Source organism: Cygnus olor, chromosome 6 (assembly GCF_009769625.2).
Source record: "Cygnus olor isolate bCygOlo1 chromosome 6, bCygOlo1.pri.v2, whole genome shotgun sequence".
NCBI lineage: Eukaryota > Metazoa > Chordata > Aves > Anseriformes > Anatidae > Cygnus > Cygnus olor.
This window is the reverse complement of record NC_049174.1, coordinates 6,600,560-6,618,840: the sequence shown is the minus strand read 5'-3', so window position 1 is coordinate 6,618,840 and position 18,281 is coordinate 6,600,560. Positions and strand designations below refer to the sequence as shown.

General features: G+C 45.7%; 1 protein-coding gene and 1 long non-coding RNA gene across 17 annotated transcripts in view; one reads left to right on the top strand and one right to left on the bottom strand.

The window, feature by feature from the left end:
* Positions 1 to 8,685, bottom strand: part of MAP2 (microtubule associated protein 2) — a 197,092-nt gene extending 188,407 nt beyond the window's left edge. For 11 of the 16 annotated variants that reach the window (XM_040561014.1, XM_040561021.1, XM_040561023.1 and 8 more), the window contains exon 1: positions 8,663 to 8,685. The gene's annotated coding sequence lies outside the window, so the exon portion shown is untranslated. Of the gene's footprint in view, positions 1 to 8,279; positions 8,407 to 8,662 lie in introns of those variants that run through there. The other 5 variants (XM_040561015.1, XM_040561027.1, XM_040561028.1 and 2 more) reach the window with 3 other exon arrangements.
* LOC121072003 lies at positions 8,558 to 17,028 on the top strand. The gene is made up of 3 exons (XR_005820929.1): positions 8,558 to 8,635; positions 8,710 to 8,825; positions 9,680 to 17,028. It is a non-coding gene; the product is annotated as an uncharacterized LOC121072003 (long non-coding RNA).
* The last annotated feature ends 1,253 nt before the right edge of the window (positions 17,029 to 18,281 follow it).

Here is an 18,281-nt window from a genome sequence, read left to right as displayed (position 1 = left end):
GCTACTCTCTCATCAGTAGCGTACATATCCGCTGGTGTTACAGGGCAACAAGCAGGGTCAAGTTCACGCGAGGATTTCACAGCAAGATTTTGTGACTGACCCAAGCACCCCTGGAACCAACAAACTCCGAAAGTTAGAAGCAACGGACTAATACTTAGCCAGTAGGCAGTGAACAGACCTGGGAACACCGCACTAAGCCCCTCCGGTAGCACAGACTCTGTTTGGGGCTGCCGACCTCCTCAGGCTTTGGACACAGCATCGCTCCCGCAGGCGCTCCTTGGCTGGCTGGCAGTGCCTTAATTTGAGTTTGCAATCTGGGCTTCCAAGATGACTTAGTCCAGCCAAACCAGACAGCTGAAAAGCACCATGATTACACATCAAGCAACATGGGCAGCACCTGCACGAGTCATCCCTCACCCAGAAGACAACGAAACAGACACGAGGGCTACAGAGGTGGGTGAGCAGAACGGCCCGCATGGCTCCTGCACCTGCTGGCAGATCCCAGCGATAATCCCGGCCAGGGCTGGCCCCCTCCTGCCAAGTCACACGCGTGTCAAATCCCCAGACATCTAAACAAACACACAGAGCTACCCAGGCACGTGCAGGATCAATGTAATAAAGCTGTTGTACAGGTGATCAAGTGTGCTTCTAACTCGAGGGTGATGGTAGCCATTAATTCATTAAAACTCTGCAACATATTATTAATTCCACTTACTGCTAACAGCAGATGACAACGAGAAGGGAAAACCTGACTGAAATCAGCTTTCACGCCAATAGAAAGTGTTGTACTAGAGGTCACTGTAAGCAAATGCAGCTTGACTACAGATATTTTTTTCCCCCCAAGCGTTCCATGAAAAGAAGTTCTCAATTATTCACACTGAAATACACATTTAATATTTTTTTAGTTTTCATGTTGCAATCCAAATACTGACACCGTTTTAAGTAACGCTAGTAGCATGCCATTTAAGTGATCTAACTGAAGAATTATAAATATTAGCTATAGATCACTGCTGCTAATTTTGGCAGACTGTTAAATTACAGATATTGTCATATTATCAAATGCCCTGCATTCAACATCTCAGACATAGATTTATCATCTGCTCTAACAGATAGCACTGGGTAATATGAAATGCTCACATTCAATATTTTGCTAAGTCTTATTCAAAAACACAAGCAGCTCTCTATATCCTGAAAAGCTTCACTTTGCGGAACACCACGGCATGAAAGCCCTTATTTACCATGCTCCATCCCTCCCTCTTTGGAATGAATCATGTTATTAACTGCTCCCCCCCACAGAGAGAGGGTTGTGTGGTTTTCTTCTTTTTTTTTTTTAATTACTCTCGTGTGTGTCTGCCAACTTTCCCTTTACCATTCCACAAAATATGTATATTTTCTCTCTCCAAACCAGAAGGAATATACAGTTTCCTTCCTCGTGGTTTATGGGTTTCTCCATCATTTCCCCAGAGGAAATTTTTTTAATGGGACATCTAATCAATCATAGGAGAAAGGAGGGGGAGGTGCTAGGGACAAAAACACCTAGCTTGTCACTTTCTTTCCTGACATGCCAAGCCTCTCCACCAGGTCCGTTCTGGACTCCCAGGCAGGCAGACCCCAGCTCCCCAGCATATTCTGAACACACCGACAGCCTGGGAGAGCATCCTGAGGGCCAAACTCTGCTCTCCCTGTACCAGTGCAAATTGAGAGCAACTCCGATCCAAGTCTAGAGGAGCTTACTCAATCCATGCAGAAATCTCCCTCCGCACCTGCAAGCAGTTACATCTTCTGGTTCTGTCCATTTAGCTGGAAAATAATCCTCCCTCCTAGTCTCGTGGCTGTCTCCCACAGATTTGGGAATACAGGTGCAGGGAAGTGCTGCAGGACAGCAGGGTAACCATGGAGGCCACGAAGCAGCACGGGACTGGCACACCCAGCTTCAGCTCTGGTCCACCCTAAGCATGGTGGGATGTGAATTACTGAGCATCCAGAGCAGCCCTTGAGGAGCGAGCTGTACTACCGTGTTCCTTCACAAATCATTCAGCTACACACCTGTGCCTCTCCTCTCAAAGCCCCTGGATGTTTTCCTCAGCCTTCTTGAATGATTTCTAATTGCTGAGGGAAATAAAAGCTGGTATTGATTTCAGCATGACTCAAGCAAAGCAGGCAAATGCCTAGCTGTGTGAACACAGACTTGCTGCAAACAGGAGCAGCAGCAGCCTGCCCACCACACCCTGCGATACAACCCCCAAGCAGCAGCCTGAGACACCTGAAAAGCACGTCAGGCACCGGCAAACAGGGATCCCTCAGTGAGAGGCACGATGACTGCACACGTACAGCTGCCGTTAATCAAGCTATAGTCACAGTAGCTCAAACAAAGGTAGCAGCCCTGCCTTCTGAGCGATACCACATGGCCAGAGCAGGAGCGGGTACCCAAACGCATCTTACCTGATCACATGGAAGCAGATGAAAGAACGGGGCAGGGGCTTTTGGAGGCTGTGGGGTCTCTCTCCCACAGTCAGCAAGGGGATAGGCGAATCAGGTTGACCTTTACAAGTGTGGGCTAAGAGTGCTCGGAGTGCACAGTGCTACAGTGCACAGTCCTGGGTCCAGAGTCCTGGGTCCAGAGCCCTGACACAGCCCCCATCAGGGGGATCAGATCTTTCTGCCCTGCCCTGGTGGTCACAGCAAGGCTGCTGCAGCAAACAGAAAAGCTTGGCACAGAAAGAGCTGGTAGCAAACACAAGCCCCGCAGCATAAGGATTCCGATCCAGACCTGAACCCTCCTTAAAATTCAGGGATTTTGAACACAGTTTCAGACCATTCACAGCAGAGAGCAAACATGCTGGCCTCACAGCCCCCATTAGTTTCTAAGCCTCCCTGAGGTTAAGAGGGCCCCTACACTTGAGGCACGGCACCTTGCAATTTGCCTGCATGGGCTTAGCAACATATTACAGATAGCTTCCACAGAAAATGATGGGAGGAAAGAAAAGAGGGAGACTTAGCTCCACCCCAAAGGCAGCTGGGCTTCCTTCGGACACAGCCTGGACAAGGCCACGGTTGAGTTATGCAGGGAAGGAGGCCAAGCAACGCGGATCTGCTCTCACAGGCAGCAGGTCTGGGTTTCTGGCCCAGCAGTAAAGAACCCAGGTCACTTTTGAAGGTCTGCAGCACTTCTGCTGTTCATCTCAGGATCAAATTTGGCCTGGGGCCAGAAGTTTCAAAAGCACAAACCTACCTCTGCTCTGAGCTTTTGTAACATCCCTGCCCTACGTTCGCATTTTGAGGTGTTTTCTCACCTCTTTCATCAAAACTGCACCCGAGATCAGAAGCTCAGGAAAAGAGGCAAGTTTCACGGGGCAAGGTGGCTGCTCTACCAGATAATGCATGTTCCTCAAAACAGAGCTGACAGCTTCTAGGTTTAAACCAGAAACCAGCCCCTATCATTCTCTCCAGAAAATAAAGTGAAAACATAGGGCTGATTGAATCAATAGGTCTTATAATTAAATGCTGCCAAGTTAGCTGACATGATTGGCCTACTGTGTTGGTTTTTTTAATATTGTTCATCCAGAGGTTGCATACACATTAAATACAGCTAATTTTGCAAACAGATACTGGAAATTTAATTTAAACCTCCCTCAGGGGTAGCAAATGACATGTTTCACAAACAGAATAGCAAGTTTTCATAGACTCAACTCACTGGAAGCTGCTGAGATCTAACTGCATTAGGGCTAGGCAGTGCTACTATCAGAAATCTCCTCCTAATTCTTCCCAAGGGGGCTTGACCAACAGAAGGCAAGGAATATTCCTCAGATCCCTGTATCCAGAAGCATCAATTGCAAATGAAGGAGGAGAATTCACCAGAAGAGCTGAATTCAACCTACAAATCCACAACCCAGGAATTCCCAGGTATAAACAGATTATTCCCCTTGAGTGGAAAAGTATCCCAGATTTTCACTAACACGGAGACAGAGCTGAAAAGGGAATTATCTTTTTCCAGATGGTGCAAGTCAGGTGCAGATTCAATGAAGTCAATGCAGTTATATTGATTTTCTCTACCTAACACCCCTGGTAATAACAGGGTCAGCATCTTCCTCATACAAATACACATGTATATTTTGTCTGGAAGATAGACACCATGTGCTAAAATAAACAAATACTTACCACACTACATAAAATTAGAAAACCAACATGTTTTGAAGTGTTAGAAGAGAAACCACGTACTATAATTTTGGTCATGACTGTCTCACTGATTGAAGGAATCAAAGATTTAGTAAATCTTTACATTATCAAGGTTGCCTAAGTCTCATATTTTCACCGCAACTCCTTTTGAATTAGCACCCTAACAAAGACACTGGATATTGCATACCAACACCGGCACTGCTGCCTCGTTAGCATTTTGAATGATTGTGACAGGCCCCACCTCTCCAATCAAGACAAAAGAGCAAAGCTAAGTTTCATCTACTGTAGGGAAAAAACACTAGTGAGTGTAAAACCATAAGCAGCAACTGCATTAGCTCATCTATTCTCCCTAATAAAGCAGCAAACAATTAGAGTTAAAGTAAAATGGGTCAATTAAGACCTCAAATCTTCTTAACAGCTAGCACTGTTAACCCATGTGGCCACAGAAACCCAAATTAACCCCCTGGATGCATCAGTCTTCTTCCAACACCTAGAAAGCAATTACAAATGCCACATTGAATGTCCTTCTAAAACACTCTCCTACAGCTTACTAGCATAACCAGTGATTAAATCTACCCCTGAAAGAAAAGCTTTTTCCTCTGCTGAGGCAGATGGCTTAAGAAACCACCTTTGTTTCCATCAGTGTCCCTCTAAATCATCTCTACCCTGTGGAAATCAGTCTCTTGCTGTTTGTTTGTTTTTTTTTTCTTAGGTGCTAAAATACACTACAGAAGTGCTGCTAATAAGCACACCTGTATGTGAAGCAAAAAGGAGACCCATACTGTCCCTCAGTGTGTGTTTGGGGAAGAATAAGCAATCCAGTCATTTCAAGGAACATTGTTCACTTCTATGCTTTCTCCAGAGGTCCTCAGCACCACCAAACATCACCAGGGGTTTTCCACAACTGAGCCTATGTACCCTGAATTTAGACTCTCTCTTTTCAGCAAAACCGCTAAAAACATGCTTAACTTCAAAGCATGCTTACAGCTCACTTTCAAGAGCAATTAAGCATATGTTTAAACAACTGAATAAATCCAGATGGACCAAAGCAAGCATCTCTGAGTCCTGGGGAACAATTGTACATATAAACATACACATAATTTTATTTCCTAATCAAGTACACGCATGGAGTTTAAAGCAGCACACAAATACAACACCCAGCTCACCCGCTAATTCAGTTTAGGAGGTACCTTGGAAAGTCACCTAGTCCCGAGACCCCAGCATATTCCAGTTTTCCAAATTTCTGTCACTGCCAGTACCTTGTACTATAGGGTAAAAGAGGTCTGCACTCAGGGCTTTGGAGCATCTCACAGTTTGTAGAGAAGTACTGCTATCAGAGCTTTCCTTTTAGTTTTTCCTCCCTTAAGCTAGCTGTCACTTGTCTTATCATGGCATATCAGATTTCAGATCTGACAGATGCTGCAGCTGCATTACAAGTTCTCTCAGGACCTTCCAAGTTTGTAGAGCTGGTAGTAATAAAAAGGCAGCTTTTTGAAAGCCATTATCACACAGTCCTCACAAGTCTTTTTGACTTCTCCCTCTTCTCACCCCTTTAAAAAAACAAACCCATCTCTAACATATATATGTGAAATGCCACATTTGGGGGTGACTGCTGAAACAGTCCAGCAGACAGTGCAATGGGCCTCACCCACCCATTTCTGTGTTTAGATATTTCTAGCAATTTCCACAGCTCAGCCAACTGTTCACCAAGAACGGGGCCAGGAACCGCTCTGGTGTCAGTATGCAGAGCAAACGTTTCCTCTCATGAAGCCAGGTATATGGCTTAGCAAACACTAACTCATACAGAAAGCAGCATGACGCAGGCTAAAAGGAAGGCATGCTTCCGAAAAGACAAGCATAAAGGGAATTCTTAACCCAGACGGCAGCAATTCATTTAGGGACTACTGTGATCACTCATGCCCAGGCACAAGACCTCAGGGGTCACTAAATGACGACTATTTTTGTTATTGTCAGAATATATTTAAAGAGCGCAGCCAACTGGGCACTGACATAACATACCATAAAAATTACATCAGATCCCTAAATCCAGGGTTCAGATGCTGCTTTACGTAACAAACTGTGTTACAGGCTTAATGAACTGCCCTCCACATTCAAAGTGGGCTAAAATTCTCCGCAGAACAATGGTGACTTTTTACTCTCAGGATGACAGCTCTTCGGTTTCTCTCAAACACCAAAGGCAATCCACAATATGGGTGCAACAAATTGTAAAGTGCCGTTAACCAAATCCTGTCCCTTGGTACAAGAGATGAAGAAGGAGAACTTGCATCACTGCACCTGACTGCTGAAATCACCTTTCTTCCTGGAGCCCTGCTGCATGAGGGCTCACTCGTGTGCTTTATTTGTGCTCTGTGAATGCTCTCACTGAGCCAAAGGGGTGCAGGGTGCTGGTGTAGCTCATCTGAAAGCTCCACAGGGCTGTGGCCTGAGTGCCGTGAGACTTGGTACCACATCTAGTTTGGGGTCCTGCCCACTGCCAAGTGCATCATTTCACAAACAGGAGAAATAAAATGCACACTGAGGAAGTCAGTGGTTCCCAAACCTAGGTGCTACAGTGGTGAGTTTGAGGTTTGCCATACATCTTATGTTTTGGAAACATTCTCAGCAGAAATTATCCACAGACTGAACAGGACTGCCTCTGTGCTAACTGAAGGGAGTTTCTATCACAAGCAGGGGAGATGCCCATTTTCTCTTTGTTAGTGATTCACTCCTTCGTGATCTATGAAGTAATGGCAGGGGCAATTTCACTAGGTAATGCTCTCTCAGCACATTCTCCCTCTCTTCTCAGCAAGGGCTGAGATGCTGTAATCACGTCATCCAGTAGGGTGGGAAGGGAGAGAAGCTATAGAAAACAAATACATCCTGCAGCTGAACCTCTTCTTGGGCGCATCGGTTCTGACATCTCAAGTCTAGACATCCACACAAGCCTAAACCAGCACGGGTGGAAATAAACAGGCTCCTTCACAAGGAGAAGACAAAGGTTTGCGGAGGAAGGGGGAGAGCCAGAACAGAAAGGATACGCGCTTCAACCTTGTGAGGAAGAACCTGTCTGAAAACAAAAGGGGTAGGTTTGCTGAACCAGGAGCAGCACAGATGCTGGACAGCAAATGATTTCTTTGAGAAAGGTTCCTTGACACAGCCACAATGGCTTGACAGATTGTGAAAAGGGATGACAGAAGCCTAGAATAAGTAAGACTTACAGAATATGTATGTATACCTCGCCTTCTAATGCAGGATTTTATGTTAATGATCACTCCTGTGTGAAAGCCTGCTGTTTTATATCAGGAAGAAGCCTACATGAAACGCAAAGAATATCTTTATTCAGAGGAAAACTGAAAGTTCCAGCTTAGCATAGGGAAATACATTACGTTTGTATCTTAAACACCGAAAGCAGCTCTGCCGGCATGCGGCACACCCCCTTCTTTCCCAAAGGTGTTTCACAAAGCACATCTTATTCAAATGGCAGGTTGCAATTAGTGTCTCAAACATTATACACAACAAATTGAGGCAAGCAGTCTTTATTTGCAGATCATACTCCACGCAACCTTCTGGCACCGCGCGCTGCACACACTCACCGTACCTGCAGCACCTCGAGCAGGGCGCGTTTTGCATCATTTTTTCCTCACATAAAAAGGCTTTGTTCACGATTACCAGCCTCCCCGTGCACGGCTGCCTCCTCTCCGTGGCAGAACCAGTCAATGCAGGGAATTATTTTTTTGTTTGTTTCCCCGTTGCAAATTGGAAGGGGGAAATCTCGCGCCCCCCCCCCTCCCCCCCCCAGCGCTCTTTGTTCAGCCTCGCAGATCCCTTCAGAGGAGCTTAGGGCGGGCGGGAGGGGACGCAAGGCTCCATCCTTCCCAGGCTTTTACGCTCTGGAGATGCTCGAAACCCTAAAGGCAGCCGGCAGGAAGCCGACGGGCTCCTACGAGGGTAAAAGAAGCGTTATGGGGCAGCGGGCACCCCCCCGGTTACCTCAAGCGGGGCTGCGCGGGCGCCAACTTCGCGTCCTGTCAGCGCCTGCCTCGCCCTGCCTCGCGCCCCCAACGGTCCCCAACGGATCCCAACGGTCCCCAACGTCCCCTTACCTGAGCGCCACAGCGGCCGCCGGCACTGGGACGCCGAGGGGCTGAGAGAGGAGACGCCGCCGCCGCCGCCGCCTCAGCCCGCCCCGCCGCTCTCCGGGCTGTCGCCGGGCCGCGAAGCCCCGCGGCCCGCCCCCCGCTCCGCCCCGGCCCCGGCCCCGGCCCCACTCCCTCAGGGCCCCCCGGCGGTGGTGGAAGTGGTGATGGAGGTGGTGGAGGTGGTGGTGGCGGCGGCGGGGCCGGCCCCTCGCTGCCCGCCCCGCCCCGAGCCCGGCGCCCGCAGCGGCCCCTGCATTGCGGAGGGGCCCGGCCGCTGCGCGAAATGGCGGGGCCGGCTCTGAGGGATCGACCCCGCCACGGTAGGAGATGCCCCGAAGGTCCCTAACCTCGGGGTCTCGCAGTGATGCTCGAGCAGATTTTCTTTTCCTTCTAGGAGGCGGCTCGGTGAGATAGGTACGGAGATGTACCTCAGAAACCGCACCGCTGGCTTGCAGACTGTGTGGTGACAGACCCTCCAACTGCTCCCCGCACTGACTTCGACAGTAAAAGGTATCCCGTTTGTCACTTACCTGCTTCCCAAACTAATTGAACGGGCCTCCTCTGCCCCTCAGGATATGCCCCTTAATACTTCCCTGGTCCTCTGGCGAAAGTAAAAGACACCATAATCTCACCTTTCAGTCAGTGCCCACTGGTTTCAGTTCCCTTTGCTGGAGATCAAGGAGTGGAATAGGGCTCTATTAGCTTTTCCATTTCCTAAACAAATTAGTTTTCTTTGTTGTTTTTTATTTTTAATGAATGTGCAAAAGCCAGTCTGACAGAGCCTTAACCAGCAATTCCCACTATAAGTATTAATCTGTGGAAAGGTTCTGAAACAGATAGTGTATTTTGTTCTATTAAAGATAAATATTCCTACTCTTTACATTTGGGTGTCCAGAATATGTACTAATCTCAACCCATATGACAGTGCAAAACCTTTAAACTGTGACTTCAGTTTTGTCTAATTCCGCTGCAGCACTCTGAGCAAGTCCCGTCTTTATTTTTTCCAAAGCTTCACTAATTCCAGGTACCATGAATCACGCATAATTTCAAGCATGATTTTGAGAAGCACTGAGCACTCTTTTTCTTCACAGACCTTAGCAGGTGATCTGGAACATTTCAGCTCTGTAATTTGGGCCTCAGCTCTCTTAGACAGGGTGGTCAGGGCACAGGCTCAGGAAAGCACAGGCCTCACTGCCATAGCTGTTTCTTTGGCTGCCATCTTGAGATGGCAATCCCTCAACTACTGCATTGGGTTGTATTTCAGTCCCACATCAAGGTCCATAAAGGGACTTGAGGGTGCCAAATTATTCTGTGAAGTATTTTTTTAAATATATTTATATATCGTGCTTTTTTTTCCTGTAAAGATCTGAGTGCGTAAATTAAGGCTACAGACATTCCCTTCCAGTCCTTTTTCCTTGGCCCTCCTCAAGTTATCTGGGAGAACTTCCCACCACTGCCACTTCCCTAGTCTAGCATTTCATCTATAAATCAGTGGCATGCAAAGGGAGCAGAATCATGCCAAGAGGACAAAGCCATCATGTTCCCCTCTGGCTGCTCACCGTCAGTGATGTATATCCATCCGGAGGAGATGCTTCCAGAGGAAACATTTGCTGCAGGCAGTCATTCTTCCAGACTGTCGGGAGTGAAGACTGTCAAGGACAGTGTACCTGCATACCCAGCACCCAGGGCCACAGTAGTGCCTTTCCCTGCTGTCCTCTTTAGTGCCTCCCTTTGAAGGCCCACACAGCCATACAAAGACCCCAGAGGAGCTCTCCCCACAAGCTCAGCTTATTTTGAGCTTACACTATTAAAAAAATAAAATTAAAAAAAAGGAAAGGACAGCTTATATTTTTGTGGGAAATAAGCCCTGTGATGACTATCATGGAAGAGAGCTCTCAGTGGAAAGACACCATGCACAATAAATAGGCTTCATGCTGTCTACAAATGATCCTAGAGCTCACGGTGATAAAACCAACCAGAGAAAGGCTCAGAATATTCCATGTGCTGTGGAGAAATCAATGCCTCTAGCTCCAATGCAGTACTTTAGCAGCCCCTTTTCAGCAGCAGGCTGCAGAGAGAAAAGGTGAATCTTGGAAGTTAGTCATTCAGCTGCAGCTCTCCGTTAAACAGTCATCAAAGATGATGAAAAATAAACACAGAAAAAACAATGTGGCATTCACCATTTTCCACCAGATAATTATCTAGTCAAATTACATTATACTTTACATTAAATATTCAGCAACGGCGTTGACACTAGACGTTTTAAGACAGGGAAAATTCTTATAATTTATGTTAGAGATGTTAAGATACACACACGTTATCTTTATTAGAAGTATTCATAAAGAGATCAAAAAGCATCATCCCAGTAAGAGATAGTGGGGAAATATTTTTTACAAAGGAGGTTTTTACATAACCTCACAAATGATGGGCTTTATAGTAAAGCTTTGACACACTGAATTATGAATGTCTATATGAAGGTCTAATATGTGAAATAGAGGATTTTTGCCTGCCTGCTAAAAGAAGGAAGGACATAGTAGTCTTTTTTAAAATGATTCATTTGAAATAGCAGCTGAGAAATAACACACTCCAAAAGGGACCACGTCAATATACGTTCTTTTCTTTAGACTATATAGCTATAATAACAAACTCCTGTTTCTCCTCTGCCAGTTTATCAAGCTGTAATTGTTGGCAACTTAGGTGTTTGGCTTCCCTTCAGAGCAGAGAAGGAAACATTTAATCTCTCAAAAACACAGTATGACCCAAGACTTGGTGCCAATGTCACAGCATTAGCTAAGTGAACAGAGCAGTCAAGTCAAAGCCAACTCTTACTTATTCGTGATCGGAAGCGCTACAAGCAGAAACGAGAATTATGAAGCGATGGAAAGTATTCTGTGGTGTTTTGTGCACTTTCCCCGGTAGCATGTTCTCAGTCTCTGGGCATGTGCCACAACCGGTTGAGCAGTTTTTGCCACCTTTCCCCTTGGAAGCACCTAGGCTAAGGTGACCGTGAAGGCATGATTACTGCCTCGGTTTGGCTGAGATGTTTCTCACAGTGACAGAGCTCTAGGGTCCCCCTAGTGCCCTGCTGAGGCAATAAGAAAAAAAAAGGTGAGCTGAATAGCTCTTTAAAATGTGTCACCAACCTCAAAGCAAAACAAAAGCATCCACTGAAAATATTACATATTTGTCCCTGGCTTTACAGAAGAGACTATGTTCAAGTTGCTTCTGACTTGGACAGGAAACTCAATTGTATCATTAGCTCATATGGTAAAATTTCCGTTTAAGAGACCTCTTTTTTCTGCCTGTCTTCCATTTGATAACATCTACCTTCTAAAGATTATTTGGAGATATTACCTGTCTGTAAATGAATGCCTCAGGTTACCACGGGAAAGCTTTAAGCAAGGATCTAGCCACAGTGGCAGGACTGTCACCAGAGCAGCTCTGCCTTGTAGACCTTCGCTATCTTTGGTCTTTTTGTCTGAGGGAACTAGGTTCCCATGTGAATTATGATGGATTAGTTAGCTTTAGGGAGCTACGCTCTCATTTACTAAATGCTTTAGATGTCAAAAGCCAGTTTTTACATTAGAGCTAGAATGATTTGAAAGATTTGAAAGCAAGCAGAGTACTAAATACTGCTGGCACCTGCTCTTGGGGACTCAAGGAGACAAGAACTACAGTAGAGACTCCACTCCAGGGGGCATCTGGATCCTCAGTTCTCAGTGCTGTGATTGAAAGCAGAGGGTCCCCAGATACACACAACAGTGAAAAATGCACAGCAGAGGTCCCTTACTGAGGACGCAGGTCTGTGCAGAGCCTCCTTTTTTCCCCTGTCATTTACCTAACCCAGATACATTTTCTCTCAGCTCTTGAGGCTTTATGACATATTGGTTATGGGGCTGCTTGCCTTTGCTGAAGAGGAAAAAAGCAGATGTCAGGCTTGTCATGTTAGGGACATCTCACAGGAGATTTTGTAAATGTATTCAAAAGGAAGTGAGGGGTGTACCGATCCTGGCAGAATGCAGATGGTGAAAGTTCCTACCCTAAGCCATTTTTCACTGCTTTAACCCATGTTCTGGGGTAGAGAGGAATATTTCATCTGTTAAATTCCCATCTCCACAAGAAAGGAAAAGAAGGCTCTCCAGAAAATAAGGTTTGTTGCTCTTAACATTTTCTAGTTATAGCAGGGAATGTTGTTTGCCAGGAAGTATCAAATGCAAGTTTATGAGTTTGGTTTATTCGCTTTGCCATCTCTAGCTTCTCACTAGTATAAGCACTGCCTTCTTTATCTAGCATGAAAGCTGTGGGAATAAAACTACTGCCCCATTCAGCCTTATTAGGTCTGCTAATGCAATAGGAAAATAAACAGCCACTGCCTACCTAAAGATGAACAGAACACACATTAAGGTTTAAGTAGTGAAATCTCTTTGCACATTGCATCTGTAGGAAATTATATGGAAAAGTTGCATTTTAAAGTAAAAAGGATGTATAAATTACTAAATATTCAAATTGGTTAGAACATAAGGGGTATCCTATTTTTGATATTTAATTTCCTGTTCTAGTGGAAAGTCTGATTTTTTCCAACAGTATCTACTGAGAATTAAAACCTCAGAAGGAGTCTATTACTATGCTTGCACATGGAAGCTCTTCAACTCTCTGATGCACTGATAGCTTGTTTTATTAATGTGGAATTTTGATAAGGCTTTTTACTTCTTAATATGCTCATCTTATGTTCAAACATGTAAATGTTACTACATTTTCCATGCCTAGAGCTTAAATTATCAGCTGAAAAAAATTAGCCTAATCAAGTTAACACTACAATACAGGGCAACATAGTTCATCTTGGGGTTGGGGGTTCATATTTCTTTTCCCCTTTCTACGAATAAAACACCGCTGTTATTTGTTGAGAGAGGGGAGGCATCTACAGACAGAATGAGGGGCTGTTTATTCACATAGGCTACATACATTGCCAGTTTGCTGCTACAAGTCCTCAGTCAGTTTTGGAAAAGACAAAACTGCATGCCTTCAGGCCAGGGCTGGAGTGAGCACAGGAGTCCATGTTCTGCAGTCCTAAAAGCACTGAAGAATTAAGGCAATTCATAGAGGGCTGTGATAGACCTCACCCACTTATGTGGATCAGCCATGAGAAGAGCATAAAGGCCGTGAGGCAGGGTCTGCCCAAAGGAAAAAGAGGGACTTGGAAGTAGCCTCATGGACATCACACACTTCCCAAAGGCCCTACTGGCTGCTAGCCCAGCGGTGCTTCAGGCTCATTGATCACAGTCCTCAGGAAAACTCAAGTTCAGAAGATTCATTTGTAAGTCACATCACTCTGCCTTGCCAGAACTGTGGCTAGAGGTTAAACATCAAACATGTTTGGGCTCTTTCCCATCAACAAGCTTCAAGCTCTGCCTAAAACTCAGCTTCCGTGCAAACAACAAATGTGGCGTTGTAGTCTAGGTTTGAGAATGGCCTCAGTCTGAGCAATGAACACACCCACTATGTCTTCGTGTGGCTGAAATAAGTCCCTGGCCTGAGGAAAATGGTTCTGAATGCCTGAAGATTACCTGTGGGTTTGCTGTCTTACAAAATGGCTCCCCATTCAGGGTCATCACCAGCACATCACTCTAAAGGTCTGCTTTGTACATGAAAGATGAGGGGTGGAGATGAAGTGCCCCTAAAGGGCAGCACGTACAAAACATCTGTAAATTCCTGCTAGCTTCTGCCCATATATTTGCCGATGGTTATCTAGCAGCACAAATCAGTACTTCATGTGCAGTTATCTGTCTGAATTAGAGATGTTTCCCCATGTAAGCCCCTGGGTTAATGAACTGATACATTTGCTGCAACCAGCTTCTGAATTGCAGCCTGTGCGCCTGAATGATCTCTCCTGAAAGCAGAGCTGAAGAACCCATGGGATCTGTGAAGAGAAGCAGCTGTAGTTGCTTTAGCATAGTCTCTGCCATGCCAGCAGGTAGATGAAGTTATATAAAAAGGTTCAGATCTTATTAAATCTGCTGTCACAATAAGAAAGCAGTAGTTCACGCAACTCTTGGGCAGATCACAAAGCAGCCTAGCAGTCACACAGCTACCTGCGTTAGCTCTGAAACACATTGGGCTAATAGAAGCTACATCTTTTTCAACTAGTACTTTGGATTTTTCATTCGGAGAGCCTGTGCTCCAGTCCAGTTCAAAGAGGAGAGTCAACAGAGCAACTTGGGGTGCTCATTCCTGTAAGTTACCTCAGCCAGCAGTTCGAATGAAAAAAAAGGTCAGAATTGGGATTAATTCTGCCTTGAGTCTTGTATCCTGACAAAGGAGCTGTAAGAGAAATGCAAAGCATGTTATAATCAAAGACCTGATGGGTGGAGAGAGAAGCATTTCAGGTGGTTGTGAAACGCATCAACATCTATTGTCTACAGCGACTCCTTGTCATCACTTGATATTTCTGATTTTCAAAGTGTCTATGGATGCTTTGCGCAGGCTGCTGTGTTGCCATGGACACAGTGGTGTCAGCGCTGAGGCCGTTAGTAAATGGGCTGATCTGTTTGTGCACCTACAGAACGAAAAGAAAGACAAATCCCATCGTTTGTGGAGCTGTTAGCAAAGGGAGGCTGACAGTAAAACAAAGTGACTCCGCATAATGGTTTTCAGAATGTCCTCCTCTTCATAATGATGGTGGAGTAAAGAGAGGGAAGATAATGAATCCAAGGGATGAGGAGAGCTGTCAGGCACTTACCAAAACCCTGCTTGCATAGCTTAAGGCAAAGGTCCCTACATGATAGCATCAACTACATGGTCAAGGAAAATCAATCAGGTTTAATAATTCAGTTTCCTAATGCTTGGCAACACTTTCTGCAAGAGCAAGGCAAATCAACAACGGCAACATCAAAAATACCAAAGCGAACAGGAGTGATCAATAGACAACATAACAAAACAGAGCAACTTGCTTTTAAGAGATACCCTGGGAGCAAGCAACAGATCCACATTATAAAGCTAATATTTAGATAGTACACACTTAATGCTTTTATCCAGGCACAGCTCCACTGCTAAGTGAGAGGCAAAACAGGTTTAGAAGTGACAGGCTAGTGTATGCACAGGAAATCAAGTAAAAAACCCGGGCAGCAGTCCAGTCTGTTTTCAAACTTTTGCTTTTTTCTTGGTGTTAGAACAATCTCATTAGTTGTCCATATAAACAGCACAGATCTGAGAGCTGAATTCCCATACATTCACGCAGGGCTTATTATTATTATTAGGCAACAACATAAGATTGTTTAATTTGATTATGACTTTTCATTTTCTGCTCTGTTATTCTAAAGGGAGCTCTGCACAGATTAGGCACATTACCGTGCATTTCACTGAGAGCTTCTCTTGCCTTTGAATTTGGGGTCAAGCACCAAAACTTTCAGAGGGAAGGTTTGTTCCCCACTGCTGACATGGATGTTTAAGGTAAATAGCTGTTACCAATAAGAAGGAAGAATAATATGAGGTCACCCTTAGCGTACCTTCTCTCAGTGGGGCTGCATCACTGAATAAGAACCAGAAATAGAATGCAGGATGTTTTATAGGGATTTCTTAACCAATGAAGTTTGATCCACTTGGTTTCTCTGCCATAAATCAGGGAAAACAAAGTTGGCCAGTTCTGCAGTCAGCTGTAGTGTCCTCCCAGACTCACATCTGCAATGGAAGCACCAAGAACAATCTTTAGAGAAGCTGAAGATAAGCAGAAAGCCAGAACTCCAATCCTTGGCCTTCTGTAAGTCCTCTCGGTCTGGCATCTCTCCAGAGGTGTGGACAAAGACTTGGTGTCTTTCCAGCTCTAGACCAACACGGCCAGTAGCTCTAAGGAAGCTTCTCCAGCCCAGAGCCACTCAAGCCTCTCCTCGTGGCTTTGCTCTGCGGACAGGCCCAGCAGCACAGCTCTGTCAGGGTGCTGGCTCCACTCCTTTACCTCCTGCTGCCGACTCACACTGAAGACAGCTGAGCCCAGAGAAACGCTTCGCACACCAGCCACTGCGGTCACCCCAGAGGGGAAGTGTGAGTGCGGACAGGTGGTTTTTGCCCTCCCAGCTGCAGCAGGAGGGAGCTCTGAAGTACATCTCTTCATTTTGATAAGACTTACTTCTCGTTACGCTGGCATTGAAAGATAGCAGGCCCAAGTCTGTTCTCATTTCTCCGAGGTAATTCTGCTGATGCCAAATCAATCGCCATGTCCTGTCTCTTTATGGCTCTCTTGACTTATTTTTTTCCTGGCATAAATGAGACAATTGTCTGAGCACAGCTCTGCTTCAGTCTCATCTGTGCAGCATCTCTCCTCAGCCACCTGGAGAGCACACTATGGCAGAAGTCAGCAAGTGCTTCTGCAATGTAACAGGAGGTCCTGGTGTCCACAGGGACAAGATCAAGCTTGGAAAATAAGGGGCAAGCTCAAGATAGAAGTAGTCAGCACTCTTTTGGTGCATGTTCCCTGGCACTACAGACAGACAGGCATGTGAGAACCGTGCGTAATGCCATAATGCCTAAAAAATTTTCAGTGGTGCAAGTTGCACGCAGCCCTTTCCTGTTGAGAGGCTGGCTTATGCCCTGGAAAATGACAAATTGCATCTCTTCCAAAAATCTTGATTATCGCTTAAGTCCTTGTGTTCACAGTCCTCCCAGATCCTCGTGGAGGTTCAGAGCAGCCTTCTCCTGCATACAGATAACTGTGATTAAATTTGGCTGTCAAGCTGAGACCTCACCTCCAGACTGTTAATTAGTGTTCAAAGCACAGCACTCCTGTCTTTTGCGTGCAGCCACTCTGGGACCCAGAAACATATCCAGGGCACTCAGAGATGTTCATTTTCATGACACTGCAAAAACGCAGCCATGGTTAGTAGAGCTGTAAGACGGAACACCAAAGCAAACTGGCAGGGAAAAGCTGAAAGGTGTCAGCGCTGCGTACAGACAGACCGATACGCACACAACACGTAAGGGCAGCTCTGCAGCTCGCGTTGCCAGCACGTGATGTAGCCTGGCTCCAGTAACCGGGGTTTAACTGGGAATCAATCTTCCTACTGGGAGTTGTACGTCAGCAGCAAAGTAAATGGAGGGTTGCGGGGCAAATTTTCCTCTAAGTCTGCAAAATTTAAAAGGCATCTTAAAAAGAAACTTCACTTTTCATCCTAGAGACCTCTGCTTTTTAAACTGCTCTGCTGTTGAGCCATAGGAACCTGCTTCCACCAATTAATGATTCATAAAAGAATTTATAGAAGGGGTGGGGAGGTGCCGGGTCAAGCCAAAAGCTGTACATCTCGCTATTTTTCCAACTATGTTTGAACTGATTTCTGGAAAGCAATGACAGAGCTGACTGTGTAAGCCAAGACAATTTCAGAAATGCAAACAGGCTACAGCAGGTTGTTCTCTTCAGCAGTCTTTATCCTTTCCCCCAAATATTTTGTAGCCCTGTCAGAGGAGTATGCAGCTACTGACATTTCCACAGCATTGCAATAGGTACCAGAAACCAACTGCAGAGATCATTAGGGCTTTTCCTTGCAGGAGCCCCCAAGGAGTCCCTCTCTTATCTCATTTCCCCCTTTCAAGGGCTTTTATTTGATAATTCCCCCCCAAACACAGGCGCAGCCTGCAAACACCCCAGCTACAGCAAAAGCAGAGCTAGTGGCAGTGCACTCTCCTGTAATCAGCACCGTGTAAGCTAGAAGCCAACTGTCACAGTCACTAAAACCTCAGCATATGGGACCTGTAATGTTCCTGCGTGTCCTCTGATGAGCATCCTTTGGGTCTTGTCATATTTGAAATGCTTCAGTGCCTGCTCTGCCGCAGCTTGGGCTGTTTTCATAGAGCCTTGTAGCTAAGCAACAGTAACCTCGGCTGGGCAGCCTGAGCGATGTGGCAAGGGTGATTTATCCCGCTTGAAACCTGTCCTCTCAACCAGGACCGCTGGCCCCAGCTAATCCTGATGACTGCCCACAT